We start from the raw sequence: 14,093 nt of genomic DNA, 5'->3' as shown, positions 1-14,093 counted from the left end.
GAAAATTCAGCTACAATTTGCCAGAAGGTACATCTGAGATGCAGCTGAGATATGAGTTTTGGTGAAAGAAAATCATCCTCTGTACCACTTCATTATGAAGCTGTATAACTGGAGATACAAAATGCAAAACATGCACTGTGTACAATTTCTCCAGTCACAGCCACTGAAGCCTGGAACTTCTTCTGGGTTGTCTGGGTGTCTTGGTGGCTTTCCTCACTCTTCTCCTTCTTGCACAGCCACTCAGTTTTTGAGAACTGTCTACTTCATACAGATTTACCATAGAGTACATACTGGTTGTATTTCTTCTGACTTGGAAATGTTCATGTATCCATCCCCTGACTCATCTGATGAAAACTGGCAATTAAACTGATTATTTACAGGTATTATACCAAGGGGCTGATTACTTATGCAACCCATCATCTTGGCTTTTATATTTTTAATTAATTTAGATCAAGTTGTAGAGATTTACTTTCAGTTTGAGTCTAAGGAAGATAATTTTAGGGGTGGACGGGACTCCCTCCGCTGGGAGGGTAGGAAGCCGGTAAGACCTGGCAGGCCCAAACATATCGTGAGGGTCGTCAGTGAGGTCTTCAACTCCCACCTCTGGCAGAGCTTCTCCCAGATCCCGGGGGAGGTTGGAGACATGGAGTCTGAGTGGACCATGTTCTCCACCTCCATTGTCAATCAATCAATCAATCAATCAATCAATTTTTTTATATAGCGCCAAATCACAACAAACAGTTGCCCCAAGGCACTTTATATTGTAAGGCAAGGCCATACAATAATTATGTAAAACCCCAACGGTCAAAACGACCCCCTGTGAGCAAGCACTTGGCTACAGTGGGAAGGAAAAACTCCCTTTTAACAGGAAGAAACCTCCAGCAGAACCAGGCTCAGGGAGGGGCAGTCTTCTGCTGGGACTGGTTGGGGCTGAGGGAGAGAACCAGGAAAAAGACATGCTGTGGAGGGGAGCAGGAGATCAATCACTAATGATTAAAAGCAGAGAGTGGTGCATACAGAGCAAAAAGAGAAAGAAACAGTGCATCATGGGAACCCCCCAGCAGTCTACGTCTATAGCAGCATAACTAAGGGATGTTCAGGGTCACCTGATCCAGCCCTAACTATAAGCTTTAGCAAAAATGGAAAGTTTTAAGCCTAATCTTAAAAGTAGAGAGGGTGTCTGTCTCCCTGATCTGAATTGGGAGCTGGTTCCATAAGGAGAGGAGCCTGAAAGCTGAAGGCTCTGCCTCCCATTCTACTCTTACAAACCCTAGGAACTACAAGTAAGCCCGCAGTCTGAGAGCGAAGCGCTCTATTGGGGTGATATGGTACTACGAGGTCCCTAAGATAAGATGGGACCTGATTATTCAAAACCTTATAAGTAAGAAGAAGAATTTAAATTCTATTCTAGAATTAACAGGAAGCCAATGAAGAGAGGCCAATATGGGTGAGATATGCTCTCTCCTTCTAGTCCCCGTCAGTACTCTAGCTGCAGCATTTTGAATTAACTGAAGGCTTTTTAGGGAACTTTTAGGACAACCTGATAATAATGAATTACAATAGTCCAGCCTAGAGGAAATAAATGCATGAATTAGTTTTTCAGCATCACTCTGAGACAAGACCTTTCTGATTTTAGAGATATTGTGTAAATGCAAAAAAGCAGTCCTACATATTTGTTTAATATGCGCTTTGAATGACATATCCTGATCAAAAATGACTCCAAGATTTCTCACAGTATTACTAGAGGTCAGGGTAATGCCATCCAGAGTAAGGATCTGGTTAGACACCATGTTTCTAAGATTTGTGGGGCCAAGTACAATAACTTCAGTTTTATCTGAGTTTAAAAGCAGGAAATTAGAGGTCATTCCATGTCTTTATGTCTGTAAGACAATCCTGCAGTTTAGCTAATTGGTGTGTGTCCTCTGGCTTCATGGATAGATAAGCTGGGTATCATCTGCGTAACAATGAAAATTTAAGCAATACCGTCTAATAATACTGCCTAAGGGAAGCATGTATAAAGTGAATAAAATTGGTCCTAGCACAGAACCTTGTGGAACTCCATAATTAACTTTAGTCTGTGAAGAAGATTCCCCATTTACATGAACAAATTGTAATCTATTAGACAAATATGATTCAAACCACCGCAGCGCAGTGCCTTAATACCTATGGCATGCTCTAATCTCTGTAATAAAATTTTATGGTCAACAGTATCAAAAGCAGCACTGAGGTCGATGCGGCTGCTCATAGTTGTGGTCGCAAGGTCTCTGGTGCCTGTCGCGGCGGCAATCCCCGAACCCGGTGGTGGACACCGGAAGTAAGGGATGCCATCAAGCTGAAGAAGGAGTCCTACTTATCTTTGTTGGTAGGTGGGACCCCAGAGGCAGCTGACAGGTACCGGCAGGCCAAGCGTGCCGCAGCCCGTGTGGTCGCAGAGGCAAAAACTCGGGTCTGGGAGGAGTTCGGGGAGGCTATGGAGGAGGACTATCGGTCGGCCTCGAAGAGATTCTGGCAAACCGTCCGACGCCTCAGGAGGCGGAAGCAGCTCTCCACCAGCACTGTTTACGGTGCGGGTGGGGAGCTGTTGACCCTGACTGGGGATGTTGTCGGGCGGTGGAAGGAGTGCTTCGAGGATCTCCTCAATCCCATCGTCACGTCTTCCGAAGAGGAAGCAGAGACTGGGGACTCGGAGGCGGACTCATCCATTACCCAGGCCGAAGTCACCGAGGTGGTTAGAAAGCTCCTCGGTGGCAAGGCTCCTGGGGTGGATGAAATCCGTCCTGAGTACCTTAAGTCTCTGGATGTTGTGGGGCTGTCTTGGCTGAGACGCCTCTGCAACATCGCGTGGCGATCGGGGACAGTGCCTCTGGATTGGCAGACCGGGGTGGTGGTCCCTCTGTTTCAGAAAGGGGACCGGAGGGTGTGTTCCAACTATAGGGGGATCACACTCCTCAGCCTCCCCGGTAAGGTCTATTCCAGAGTACTGGAGAGGAGAATTCGACCGATGGTCGAACCTCGGATTCAGGAGGAGCAGTGTGGTTTTCGTCCTGGTTGCGGCACACTGGACCAGCTCTACACGCTCCATCGGGTGCTCGAGGGTTCATGGGGGTTTGCCCAACCAGTCCACATGTGTTTTGTGGATCTGGAGAAGGCATTCGACCGTGTCCCTCGGCGCACCCTGTGGGGAGTGCTCCGGGAGTACGGGGTCCGGGGTCCTTTGCTAAGGGCTATCCGGTCCCTGTACGACCGCAGCAGGAGCTTGGTTCGCATTGCCAGTAGTAAGTCAAACCTGTTTCCAGTGCACGTTGGCCTCCGCCAGGGCTGCCCTTTGTCACCGGTTCTGTTCCTTATTTTTATGGACAGAATTTCTAGGCGCAGCCAGGGTGTAGAGGGGGTCTGGTTTGGGAACCACAGAATCTCGTCTCTGCTGTTTGCGGACAATGTGGTTCTGTTGGCTTCATCAAATCAGGACCTTCAGCGTGCACTGGGGTGGTTTGCAGCCGAGTGTGAAGCGTCCAGGATGAAAATCAGCACCTCCAAATCCGAGGCCATGGTTCTCGACCGGAAAAAGGTGCTTTGCCCTCTTCAGGTCGGTGGAGTGTCCTTGCCTCAAGTGGAGGAGTTTAAGTATCTCGGGGTCTTGTTCACGAGTGAGGGACGGATGGAGCGTGAGATCGATAGACGGATCGGTGCAGCATCTGCAGTGATGCGGTCGCTGTATCAGACCGTCGTGGTGAAGAGAGAGCTGAGTAGGGGGCAAAGCTCTCGATTTACCGATCGATCTACGTTCCGATCCTCCCCTATGGTCATGAGATTTGGCTCATGACCGAAAGAACGGGATCGCGAGTACAAGCGGCCGAGATGAGTTTCCTCCTCAGGGTGGCTGGGCGCTCCCTTAGAGATAGGGTGAGGAGCTCGGTCACTCAGGAGGAGCTCGGAGTCGAGCCGCTGCTCCTCCACGTCGAAAGGAGTCAGTTGAGGTGGCTTGGGCATCTTTTCCGGATGCCCCCTGGAAGCCTCGCTGGGGAGGTGTTCCGGGCACGTCCCACTGGGAGGAGGCCCCGGGGAAGACCCAGGACACGCTGGAGGGACTACATCTCTCGGCTGGCTTGGGAATGCCTTGGGGTTCCCCCGGAGGAGCTGGGGGAGGTGTGTGTGGATCGGGAGGTCTGGGCGGCTTTGCTTGAGCTACTGCCCCCGCGACCCGACTCCGGATAAAGCGGAAGAAAATGGATGGATGGATGGATATTGAGAAGCTTGATTTACTTTTTGTATTTGAAATGGCACAAACAAAATGCGTAAAACACCAAGAGGTATGAATACTTTTGCAAACCACTGTTTACAATGTTTGCAAAATACCTGTCTACAGTCTAGGCTATATCAGAATATTCTATTATCCCACTATGAATACTAAAATACACAGAACCGTTTGTCCTGTATCATAGCTACATGTGTGATGTTTGCCGAAAAAAACCTGTGTGAAAATCAGTTTAGTATTCAGAGGGTTACGATGGATTAAATGCACTGATACTTCATTGCGCTGCCAAACAGCACTGAGGGGAGTGGGTCGGTTGACCGGTCCAAATGGCGGCCCCACGGCTCATCAGCACCAATAGGCAGCAGCGGTCGATGTGGCATCTACTCTTTATAATGTCTATGAATGTCTATGCCAACAACCACACCATGTTCAAAGTCACTTAAATCCTCTCTCTTCCCCGTTCTGATGCTCTGTTTGAACTTCAGCAAGTCGTCTTCACCACATCTAGATGACTAAATGCATTGAGATGTTACCATGTGATTGGATGATTAGCTATTTATGTTCATTTCCAGTTGAACGGTGTACTACTAAAGTGAGTGAGTGTGTGTGTGTGTGTGTGTATATATATATATATATATATATATATATATATATATATATATATATATATATATATATCTAATATATATACAACCCCTGGCAATAATTATGGAATCACCGGCCTCGGAGGATGTTCATCAGTTGTTTAATTTTGTAGAAAAAAAGCAGATCACAGACATGACACAAAACTAAAGTCATTTCAAATGGCAACTTTCTGGCTTTAAGAAACACTATAAGAAATTAGGAAAAAAATTGTGGCAGTCAGTAACGGTACTTTTTTAGACCAAGCAGAGGGAAAAAAATATGGACTCACTCAATTCTGAGGAAAAAATGATGGAATCACCCTGTAATTTTCATCCCCAAAACTAACACCTGCATCAAATCAGATCTACTCATTAGTCTGCATCTAAAAAGGAGTGATCACACCTTGGAGAGCTGTTGCACCAAGTGGACTGACATGAATCATGGCTCCAAAATGAGAGATGTCAATTGAAACAAAGGAGAGGATTATCAAACTCTTAAAGAGGGTAAATCATCACGCAATGTTGCAAAAGATGTTGGTTGTTCACAGTCAGCTGTGTCTAAACTCTGGACCAAATACAAGCAACATGGGAAGGTTGTTAAAGGCAAACATACTGGTAGACCAAGGAAGACATCAAAGCACCAAGACAGAAAACTTAAACAATATGTCTCAAAAATCGAAAATGCACAACAAAACAAATGAGGAACGAATGGGATGAAACTGGAGTCAACGTCTGTGACCGAACTGTAAGAAACCGCCTAAAGGAAATGGGATTTACATACAGAAAAGCTAAACAAAAGCCATCATTAACACCTAAACAGAAAAAAACAAAGTTACAGTGGGCTAAGGAAAAGCAATCGTGGACTGGGATGACTGGATGAAGTCATATTCAGCGATGAATCTCGACTCTGCACTGGGCAAGTGATGATGCTGGAACCTTTGTTTGGTGCCGTTCCAGTGAGATTTATAAAGATGACTGCCTGAAGAGAACATGTACATTTCCACAGTCATTGATGATATGGGGCTGCATGTCAGGTAAAGGCACTGGGGAGATGGCTGTCATTACATCATCAATAAATGCACAAGTTTATGTTGATATTTTGGACACTTTTCTATCCCATCAATTGAAAGGATGTTTGGGATGATGAATCATTTTTCAAGATGATAATGCATCTTGCCATAGAGCAAAAACTGTGAAAACATTCCTTGCAAAAAGACACATAGGGTCAATGTCATGGCCTGCAAATAGTCCGGATCTTAATCCAATTGAAAATCTTTGGTGGAAGTTGAAGGAAAATGGTCCATGACAAGGCTCCAACCTGCAAAGCTGATGTGGCAAACAGCAATCAGAGAAAGTTGGAGCAGATTGATGAAGAGTACTGTTTGTCACTCATTAAGTCCATGCCTCAGAGACTGCAAGCTGTTAGAAAAGCCAGAGGTGGTGCAACAAAATACTAGTGATGTGTTGGAGCGTTCTTTTGTTTTTCATGATTCCATAATTTTTCCTCAGAATTGAGTGATTTCATTTTTTTTTTTACTGGCTGCCACAATTATTTTTCCTGATTTCTTATAGTGTTCTTAAAGCCAGAAAGTTGCCATTTGAAATGACTTTAGTTTTGTGTCATGTCTGTGATCTGCTTTTTTTTCTACAAAATTAAACAACTGAATGAACATCCTCCGAGGCCGGTGATCCATAATTTTGCTAGGGGTTGTATATACACACACACAAAACCCCATTTCCAATGAAGTTGGGACATTGTGTAAAATGTAAATGGGTGATTCTTAGACTACGGGCACTTATTATGTCCTTTGATCATATGTATGAAAAACAGAAAAAAGGGGAAATTTCACACTTTTATAGTTATCTTTACAATGAAAGTGTTTTAAGAAATTTGTTCTAGTAGTCTATGATGACTTTTTCACCTTTTTTCAGCATCATTATATGCAAATATTGACGTTTGTGCTTGTCCCACAACAGACTTTTGATCTTCAATGATAAAAATGAATGGTAAAAAACCGTTTTTCTAATGTTTTAAAATATCTCTGAATAAAATATCAGTAAAATAATCACAACATAATTGGGGTATTCAATGTCATACAACTGTTGTGATTTTTAAAACAGCTAATGATCATCTGCAGAGGAATGGTCTATTTGAAGAGTTTCAGTCAGGTTTTAGAATTCATCACTAGTACACAAACAGCATTAGTGAAGGTTACAAATGATCTTCTTATGGCCTCGGACAGTGGACTCATCTCTGTGCTTGTTCTGTTAGACCTCAGTGCTGCTTTTGATACTGTTGACCATAAAATTTTATTACAGAGATTAGAGCATGCCATAGGTATAAAGGCACTGCACTGCGGTGGTTTGAATCATATTTGTCTAATAGATTACAATTTGTTCATGTAAATGGGGAATCTTCTTCACAGACTAAAGTTAATTATGGAGTTCCACAAGGTTCTGTGCTAGGACAATTTTATTCACTTTATATATGCTTCCCTTAGGCAGTATATTAGACGGTATTGCTTAATTTTCATTGTTACGCAGATGATACCCAGCTTTATCTATCCATGAAGCCAGAGGACACACACCAATTAGCTAAACTGCAGGATTGTCTTACAGACATAAAGACATGGATGACCTCTAATTTCCTGCTTTTAAACTCAGATAAAACTGAAGTTATTGTACTTGGCCCCACAAATCTTAGAAACATGGTGTCTAACCAGATCCTTACTCTGGATGGCATTACCCTGACCTCTAGTAATACTGTGAGAAATCTTGGAGTCATTTTTGATCAGGATATGTCATTCAAAGCGCATATTAAACAAATATGTAGGACTGCCTTTTTGCATTTACGCAATATCTCTAAAATCAGAAAGGTCTTGTCTCAGAGTGATGCTGAAAAACTAATTCATGCATTTATTTCCTCTAGGCTGGACTATTGTAATTCATTATTATCAGGTTGTCCTAAAAGTTCCCTAAAAAGCCTTCAGTTAATTCAAAATGCTGCAGCTAGAGTACTGACGGGGACTAGAAGGAGAGAGCATATCTCACCATATTGGCCTCTCTTCATTGGCTTCCTGTTAATTCTAGAATAGAATTTAAAATTCTTCTTCTTACTTATAAGGTTTTGAATAATCAGGTCCCATCTTATCTTAGGGACCTCGTAGTACCATATCACCCCAATAGAGCGCTTTGCTCTCAGACTGCAGGCTTACTTGTAGTTCCTAGGGTTTGTAAGAGTAGAATGGGAGGCAGAGCCTTCAGCTTTCAGGCTCCTCTCCTGTGGAACCAGCTCCCAATTCAGATCAGGGAGACAGACACCCTCTCTACTTTTAAGATTAGGCTTAAAACTTTCCTTTTTGCTAAAGCTTATAGTTAGGGCTGGATCAGGTGACCCTGAACCATCCCTTAGTATGCTGCTATAGACGTAGACTGCTGGGGGGTTCCCATGATGCACTGTTTCTTTCTCTTTTTGCTCTGTATGCACCACTCTGCATTTAATCATTAGTGATCGATCTCTGCTCCCCTCCACAGCATGTCTTTTTCCTGGTTCTCTCCCTCAGCCCCAACCAGTCCCAGCAGAAGACTGCCCCTCCCCTGAGCCTGGTTCTGCTGGAGGTTTCTTCCTGTTAAAAGGGAGTTTTTCCTTCCCACTGTAGCCAAGTGCTTGCTCACAGGGGGTCGTTTTGACCGTTGGGGTTTTACATAATTATTGTATGGCCTTGCCTTACAATATAAAGCACCTTGGGGCAACTGTTTGTTGTGATTTGGCGCTATATAAAAAAATTGATTGATTGATTGATTTTTTTAAACAAAATGTAGTTGTCCCACACTATTGCTGTAATTTCCACCACAACACTGTAATGTCCCTTTAAACAGTTTGTATGAAAGATTGTTTGGGTAGTTTCTATGGAGATAAACAGTGACATCAGAGCACATGTATATAGCGCCCAATCACAACAAACAGTTGCCCCAAGGCGCTTTATATTGTAAGGCAATGGTGTGGTGGAAATTACATTTACAAGGCCAATAGTGCCCGTAGTTAAAGAATCACCCAAATATAAATAGAATACAATGATTTGCAAATCCTCTTCAACCTATGTTCAAAATTTTCAATTCAGTTTTCAATTTATTTTTATTTATATAGTGCCAAATCACAACAGAGTAAGAAGAGTAAGAAAAAAACTCCCTCTGAGGAAGAAACCTCAAACAGACCAGACTCAAAGGGGTGACCCTCTGCGTGGGCCATGATAAACACACAAATTAAAGAACAATTCACAAAATGAATATACAGGAAATGCTGTTGGTGCACAGGACTGGAGCACAGGACTCCAGCACAAATACCACACCTATTTCTGGATGGAGCTGCACCTTAAACAGAGAGGAAAAACAGAATCAGGCATCAGAAGACAAGAAATACATTGTAATTTGTCAGCATTAAACAACAAGAAAAACAGGAAATATTAATGTGATCGCTGGCCACTAGCCCTAAACTTCACCAAAAGACCCAGAATTTAGGTAAAGTTGAGGCTGCTGCACGCTCCAATACTAATAACATGAATTAAAAGAGTAAAAAGTGCAGAGCTATACTATGCCAGCATGCTAGCCATATGAAAGGGAAAATAAGTGCGTCTTAAGTCTGGACTTGAATTTAGACAAGATATTTAATGTTCAGACTGATAGACTTTATTGTTTTTGTGCAAATATTTGCTCATTTTGAAATGGATGCCTGCAACATGTTTCAAAAAAGTTGGGACAGTGGTATGTTTCCCACTGTGTTACATCACCTTTCCTTCTAACAACACTCATAAGCGTTTGGGAACTGAGGACACTAATTGTTGAAGCTTTGTAGGTGGAATTCTTTCCCGTTCTTGCTTGATGTACGACTTCAGTTGTTCAACAGTCCGGGGTCTCCATGTCGTATTTCGTGCTTCATAATGCGCCACACATTTTCACTGAGTGACAGGTCTGGACTGCAGGCAGGTCAGTCTAGTACCCGCACTCTTTTACTATGAAGCCACACTGTTGGAACACATGCAGAATGCGGCTTGGCATTGTCTTGCTGAAATAAGCAGGGACGTCCCTGAAAACAACATGCAGACATGCTGTTGGCCCTGACGGTCCAAATGGTTAACTCGTTTAGGAAGCAGCAGTGTCTCCCCCCCAATCCAACCCCATCCTTAAGTGAACAAGAGTTCCTTTGATTTAAAATGGGTGGGTGGTGTCCAGAAACTAACAGGAGGGGGAGGGGGGGTCACAAGGCACTAATGGATTTAGCATTGACTATCACCCCCCTCCCAGCTCCCCACCGCCACCATCAGCCAAATCCAGTCCAGTCTTTTCTCTCCCTCTCTTTCAGAACTTAACCTTGTTTGTAGCCATCCTCTCTCTCTCTCTTCTCATCACTCTTTTATTTACTCCCCCCATTTTTTTCATTAGATTACATTTTGGCGACTCTGAGACATTACTAGTCGGTCGCCTCCTGTTCTTGTTCCGCTGTCTTATTGAGACTCGACCCCGCTGCCTCCCCGCCCGTCTAATGCATGGCAAAATTCATTACGGATCACATTACATCGAAACACACGGCATCGCACACGTGCACACTCTCCCGCGACTCGCGTGGAGCTGAAGACGGTGTCCACAGGGACCGTCATGTCGTCAGTGCGTCCGTCTGTTCTTCCAGACAGAGAGGCTTTAGCGTGTGTCAGCTAATCGACTTAATGTGTAACATATAGGAAATATTCCTGTGTGCCGCCACGTGCCACATCAACGCACCGACAATTCAAAGGGCTTAGACCACAAACACAAAGCAGGAAGAAAAAAAAAATCATGATTCTGCAGTAGATTAGCAAGTATAAAACCCAGCTTTCACATAGAAAATACAAAAATTAATACAAGACAGAAAACTGGGTGAGATGTTAAATCATCACTGAAAACTGGTAAATGTCGCTTCTAAAATGAGTTTTACAGTGGGGTAAAAAAGTATTTCGTCAGTCCCTGATTGTGCAAGTTCTCCTACTTAGAAAGATGAGAGAGGTCTGTAATTTTCATCATAGGTACACTTCAACTATAAGAGACAAAATGAGCCTCAAACAGCCTCAGTCAGACTCCAAACTCAACCACGGCCAAGACCAAAGAGCTGTTGAAGGACACCAGGAAGAAAATTGTAGATGTGCACCAGGCTGGGAAGAGTGAATCTACAGTAGTCAAGCAGGTTGGTGTGAATAAATCAACTGTGTGAGCAACTGTACCTGATGAATGACCTGCAGAGAGCTGGGACCAAAGTAACAAAGGCTACACACTACGCAGAGAGGGTCTCAAATCCTGCAGTGCCAGGTGTGTCCCCCTGCTTAAGCCAGTACGTGTCCAGGCCCATCTGAAGTTTGCCAGAGAGCATATGGTTGATCCAGAAGAGGACTGGGAGAATATCATGTGGTCAGATGAAACCAAAATAGAACATTTTGGTAAAAACTCAACTCGTCGTGTTTGGAGGAAGAAGAATGCTGAGTTGCATTCCAAGAACACCATATCTACTGTGAAGCATGGAGGTGGAAATATAATTTCAATTTTCAATTTATTTTCATTTATATAGCACCAAATCACAACAGAGTTGCCTCAAGGTGCTTCACACAGGTAAGGTCTAACCTTACCAACCCCCAGAGCAACAGTGGCAAGGAAAAATTCCCTCTGAGGAAGAAACCTCAAGCAGACCAGACTTAAAGGGGTGATCCTCTGCTTGGGCTATGATACAGACATAAATTACAGAACAATTCACAGAACAATTCAGGGACGAATATACAATAAATGCATTGGTGCACAGGACAGGAGTGTCACCAACACAAATACCACACCCATCTCTGGATTTAGCTGCACCTTAAACAGAGAGAAAAAACAGAATCAGGCATCAGAAAGACAAAAATACTGTATAATTTGCCAACATTAATCAACAAGAAAAACAGAAGAAATACTAAGGTGATCACCGGCCACTAGCCCTAAACTTAACTAAAAGACCCAGAATTTAGAAACATCATGCTTTGGGGCTGTTTTTCTGCAAAGGGGACAGGACGACTCATCCGTGTTAAGGGCAGAATGAACGTGGCCATGTATCATGAGATTTTAAGCAAAAACCTCCTTCCATCAATGAGAGCATTGAAGAGGCAACGTTGCTGGGTCTTCCAGCATGACAATGATCCCAAACACACTGCTCAGGCAACGAAGGAGTGGCTCCGTTAAAAGCATTTCAAAGTCCTGGAGTGGCCAAGCCAGTCTCCAGACCTCAAACCCATAGACAGTTTGTTGAGGGAGTTGATAGTCCATGTTGCCCAGCGACAGCCCCAAAACATCACTGCTCTAGAGGAGATCTGCATGGAGGAATGGACCAAAATACCAGCTGCATTGTGTGCAAACCTGGTGAAGACTTACAGGAAACGTTTGACCTCTGTCATTGCCAACAAAGATTATGTTACAAAGTATTGAGATGTTTTGTTATTGACCAAATACTTATTTTCCACCATAATTTACAAATAAATTCTTTAAAAATCCTACAGTGTGACTTCCTGGAATTTTTTTCTCATTTTGTCTATCACAGTTGAAGTGTACCTATGATGAAAATTACAGATCTCTCTCATCTTTCTAAACAGAAGAACTTGCACAATCAGTGGCTGAGTAAATACTGTTTTACCCCACTGTAACATAATCTCAGCAATATCCTAATTGTATTTTTTTTTTGCGAAACAAAATGTTGACTAAACTAATCTAAAATTCCTAAATTAATTGAGGAGAGGAGAGGATTAATTAATTCATTAATTTTCCTCTACTCGCTTTGAACTCTGCCAGAGCTGTCATTTTTACACAAGCACACAATACAATAATCAGTACATAATCAATACAATGAAGACAATAATCAATACAATGAAGACAATAATCAATGCAACATATACCATAATTAATACAATGAAAACAATAATCAATACATAATCAGTATAGTGAAGACAGTAGTCAGTACACTGAACACAGTAATTAGTATAACATATACAGTAATCAATACAATGAAGACAGCAATCAATACACTGAAGACAGTAATCAATACAGTGAAGACTGCAATCAATACACTGAAGACAGTAATTAACACAGTGAAGAAAATAATCAATGCAATGTAAACAGTAATCAATGCAGTAATCAATAGAATGTAAACATTTTTGATCAGGATATGTCATTCAACGCGCATATTAAACAAATATGTAGGACTGCCTTTTTGCATTTACGCAATATCTCTAAAATCAGAAAGGTCTTGTCTCAGAGTGATGCTGAAAAACTAATTCATGCATTTATTTCCTCTAGGCTGGACTATTGTAATTCATTATTATCAGGTTGTCCTAAAAGTTCCCTAAAAAGCCTTCAGTTGGTTCAGAATGCTGCAGCTAGAGTACTGACGGGGACTAGCAGGAGAGAGCATATCTCACCCGTGTTGGCCTCTCTTCATTGGCTTCCTGTTAATTCTAGAATAGAATTTAAAATTCTTCTTCTTACTTATAAGGTTTTGAATAATCAGGTCCCATCTTATCTTAGGGACCTCGTAGTACCATATTACCCCATTAGAGCGCTTCGCTCTCAGACTGCGGGCTTACTTGTAGTTCCTAGGGTTTGTAAGAGTAGAATGGGAGGCAGAGCCTTCAGCTTTCAGGCTCCTCTCCTGTGGAACCAGCTCCCAATTCAGATCAGGGAGACAGATACCCTCTCTACTTTTAAGATTAGGCTTAAAACTTTCCTTTTCGCTAAGGCTTATAGTTAGGGCTGGATCGGGTGACCCTGGACCATCCCTTGGTTATGCTGCTTTAGACGTAGATTGTGGGGGGGTTCCCATGATGCACTGTTTCTTTCTCTTTTTGCTCCGTATGCATCACTCTGTATTTAATCATTAGTGATCGATCTCTGCTCCCCTCCACAGCATGTCTTTTTCCTGGTTTTTTCCCTCAGCCCCAACCAGTCTCAGCAGAAGACTGCCCCTCCCTGAGCCTGGTTCTGCTGGAGGTTTCTTCCTGTTAAAAGGGAGTTTTTCCTTCCCACTGTTGCCAAGTGCTTGCTCATAGGGGGTCGTTTTGACCGTTGTCGTTTTTCATAATTATTGTATGGCCTTGCCTTACAATATGGAGCGCCTTGGGGCAACTGTTTGTTGTGATTTGGCGCTATATAAGAAAAAAGTTGATTGATTGATT

General features: G+C 42.9%; 1 protein-coding gene and 1 long non-coding RNA gene across 2 annotated transcripts in view; one reads left to right on the top strand and one right to left on the bottom strand.

The window, feature by feature from the left end:
• Positions 1 to 14,093, top strand: part of bcas3 (BCAS3 microtubule associated cell migration factor) — a 700,663-nt gene that overhangs the window by 624,328 nt on the left and 62,242 nt on the right.
• Positions 4,477 to 11,195, bottom strand: LOC117509363. Its single transcript, XR_004560389.1, has 3 exons — positions 11,184 to 11,195; positions 7,153 to 7,159; positions 4,477 to 4,550 (listed from the first exon to the last, which is right to left on the bottom strand). It is a non-coding gene; the product is annotated as an uncharacterized LOC117509363 (long non-coding RNA).

The sequence above is a fragment of the Thalassophryne amazonica genome, chromosome 4 (genome assembly GCF_902500255.1).
Source record: "Thalassophryne amazonica chromosome 4, fThaAma1.1, whole genome shotgun sequence".
In the NCBI taxonomy this organism is placed as follows: Eukaryota; Metazoa; Chordata; class Actinopteri; order Batrachoidiformes; family Batrachoididae; genus Thalassophryne; species Thalassophryne amazonica.
This window is presented reverse-complemented; position numbering and strand designations above follow the sequence as displayed.